This window comes from Schistocerca serialis, chromosome 3, assembly GCF_023864345.2.
Source record: "Schistocerca serialis cubense isolate TAMUIC-IGC-003099 chromosome 3, iqSchSeri2.2, whole genome shotgun sequence".
Taxonomy (NCBI): domain Eukaryota; kingdom Metazoa; phylum Arthropoda; class Insecta; order Orthoptera; family Acrididae; genus Schistocerca; species Schistocerca serialis.
The window spans coordinates 777,834,409-777,838,113 of NC_064640.1; the positions used below are offsets into that span (position 1 = coordinate 777,834,409).

General features: G+C 49.6%; 1 non-coding gene across 1 annotated transcript; it reads left to right on the plus strand.

The window, feature by feature from the left end:
* Positions 1-3,057: 3,057 nt before the first annotated feature.
* Positions 3,058-3,133, plus strand: Trnas-cga (transfer RNA serine (anticodon CGA)). Its single transcript has one exon. It is a non-coding gene; the product is annotated as a tRNA-Ser (tRNA).
* Positions 3,134-3,705: the final 572 nt, after the last annotated feature.

The following is a 3,705-nucleotide window of genomic DNA, read 5'->3' on the forward strand; positions in this document are numbered from 1 at the left end:
AGGCAGCCTTTCATGAGGTCCGACGAACGCTCTCCGCGTGTCTCGACGAGTCGGCCAACCTGGAGTTAACAGGTGACATCACAGTTGACGACGTAATGGAAGCGATTGATAAGGGAGCGTCGCACAAATCGCCGGGGCCCGACGGGTTTCCGTTAGAGTTCTATCGTACATTTAAAGATCTCATGATTCCACGATGGACTGCCATGTACTGCGAATTGATGTCTCCCGACGTGACTCTTCCACCCTCCTTCGTGGAAGGAATGATCATCCCCATCCACAAACCATCTGGCGGCACAGGGATACAGGCCTACCGGCCACTGACCCTTCTTAATTGCGACTACAAGATCTACGCCAGGATACTTGCAGCACGCTTTAAACGCGTGATACGCCAAGTGATTTCACTCGACCAAACCCAGCTAGGAGGAGCTAGCAATATACAAACGGCACTCAGCGACTACCGCGATGTTATCGCACTGGCTTCAACATGTCGTCTCCGGGGTGTATTGGTCTCGATAGACTTCGATCGCGCATTTGACAGGCTGAGTCATGCTTATCTCACGGACGTGATGACGAAAATGAAGTTTCCGGAAAGTTTTGTCACCGTCGTCATGAGACTACTTCACGGAGCCGCATCCAAAGTGCTCATCAATGGACGCTTGGTGGGGCCCATCACCATCTCACGATCGGTCAGACAAGGGTGCCCGCTGTCAACGATATTGTATGCCATCGCTGTCGAGCCGCTGCTTTGCGGGCTCCGCAATCGACTCCAAGGAATGACGATAAGGCACAACACGTTTATATGCCGAACATACGCAGATGACCTAGTGTTTTTAGCAAGGTCAGGCGACGGGGCAAGAGTGGCCTTGCATTGGTTTAATTTGTATTGTATGGCTACGGGAAGTCGCCTGAACATGGCAAAGTCAGGGGCGATGAACATCGGGAGAGGACTCCCGACAGGAAGTGTAGCACCATTACAGCCGATCAACAAGATGAAATGCCTAGGAATTATCTTCACTACAGACGTTCGACGCACGGCGGCACTGAGTTACAGACATCTTCTGCAAACAATTCGTGCGAGTGTCCGAAGTCACAGGTTAAGGGCACTGGATATGATACAACGGGTCACCCTTGCCAACACTTATCTAGCCTCTCGCATCCCCCACCTGGCACAAGTTCTTCCTATGCCGGTGGTGTTGGCCCGCCGAATCCTGGCAGCACTAGGATATTTTGTGAGCACAGGTCTGCTTTTTAAGGTAGGATACGAAACCATCACCCTTCCTCGTAGTCGTGGAGGTCTTGGACTCGTCCACGTACGCGACCGAGCAGTGGCTATTTATGTAACCGCAATGATAAAGATGTGGACACGACACCAGACAAGTCTGACGGGCAGCTTGATAGACGAACTCGCTCCAACTTCGCTTTCGGCTCCGGTAGCGGTGTCTCACATCTCACCATCGCTTGCCCATATGCGAACCTTCTTTGTGGAACACAGTTATGTACATATGGAACTACCGACTACCAGGACGGCGACGGCACGTGATATATATCACATCTTGACTCGACGACGGCCGAATAACGCCGTAGAGCTCCGCCAACCAACAGTTACGTGGTCAGTGGTATGGCGTACAGTGCACCACCCACACCTTGATACGGGAACGCGCGCACTGTGGTATCAGGTGGTAAATGGGAAGTACGTGACTCGTTCCAGGTTGCACAAAATTCATATGGCGGACGAGCCACTGTGTCCGCAGTGTAATGTTATAGACACTGAGGAGCATCGCCTGATATGCGGTCCTTCGGCGGACGTATGGTGTTTGGTCAAAAAAAATGATCGCCTTCCTCCTTCGGGTGGGGCCGCAAACAATAGAACCACGCACACTACTTCTCCCAGATAGGACATATTATCCCCGAACGAAGACAAACGCAGTGACTTGGATTCGAGGTTTGACTGTGCGTTATCTTTTCCGAGACGGCAGTAAGAATGTGCTTGACTTTTGGGCCTTACTACAGGAACATCACTCACAGCTTATGAGACATCCGAGATATCGAACATATTACGCAAATTTTTTAGGGAGTGCCTTGCTTGATCCCCCACCCAGTTGGGGTGTCCCGGGTAGGAGAATGTAATTATTGTCTATAAGTATCAGAACACGAAAGGACCAGGACAGTGGAGAGGATCCACAAACACACGTGAAGACGTATCCGACACCAACGCGAGGTATGACGGGATTAGTGAGGTACGCGCCTAAAAGAGGAACGTAGAACGTTATTGTTTTGTACTGACAGAAGAAGGATATTTTATTTTATTTTTTTCACTATTATGTAAAAAAAAAGGAAGTCCACTTATTTACGTTTCCCAGAAAATTTTATTTTATAAAGTTATCGTCTTATATATTTAAACAAAAAATACTAGAAGCAGTTTATGTTTGTTACTGTTACACCGAAAAAAAAAAAAAAAAAAAAAAAAGCGGTTCTAAGCGCTTCAGTCTGGAACCGCGCGACCGCTACGGTCGTTAAAAAACAAAAAAAAAACAAAAAAAAGAAAAGTTGGTAGAGGACTTGCCCGCGAAAGGCAAAGGTCCCGAGTTCGAGTCTCGGTCGGGCACACAGTTTTAACCTGCCAGGAAGTTTCATATCAGCGCACACTCCGCTGCAGAGTGAAAATCTCATTCTGGAAACATCCCCCAGGCTGTGACTAAGCCATGTCTCCGCTATATCCTTTCTTTCTGGAGTGCTAGTTCTGCAAGGTTCGCAGGAGAACTTCTGTAAAATTTGGAAGGTAGGAGACGAGATACTGGCAGATGTAAAGCTGTGGGTACCGGGCGTGAGTCGTGCTTCTGTAGCTCAGTTGGTAGAGCACTTGCCCGCGAAAGGCAAAGGTCCCGATTTCGAGTCTCGGTCGGGCACACAGTTTTAATCCGCCAGGAAGTTTCATATCAGCGCACACTCCGCTGCAGATTGCAAATCTCATTCTGGAAACATCCCCCAGGCTGTGGCTAAGCCATGTCTCCGCTATATCCTTTCTTTCAGGAGTGCTGTGGGTAGCGGGCGTGAGTCGTGCTTCGGTAGCTCAGTTGGTAGAGCAATTGCCCGCGAAAGGCAAAGGTCCCGAGTTCGAGTCTCGGTCGGCACACAGTTTTAATCTGCCAGGAAGTTTCATATCAGCGCACACTCCGCTGCAGAGCGAAAATCTCAACCTAGAACCTGGATTCATCCGAAAAAATGACGTTTCGCCATTCGTGCACCCAGGTTCGTCGTTGAGTACACCATCGCAGGCGCTCCTGTATATGATGCAGCGTCAAGGGTAACCGCAGCCATGGTCTCCGAGCTGATAGTCCATGCTGCTGCAAACGTCGTCGAACTGTGCGTGCAGGTGATTGTTATCTTGCAAACGTCCCCATCTGTTGACTCAGGGATCGAAACGTGGCTGCACGATCCGTTACAGCCATGCGGATAAGATGCCTGTCATCTCGACTGCTAGTGATACGAGGCCATTGGGATCCAGCACGGCGTTCCGTATAACCCTCCTGAACCCACCCGATTCCATATTCTGCTAACAGTCATTGGATCTCGACCAACGCGTGCAGCAATGTCGAGATACGATATACCGCAATCGCGATAGGCTACAATCCGACCTTTATCAAAGTCGGAAACGTGATGGTACGCATTTCTCCTCCTTACACGAGGCATTACAACAACGTTTCA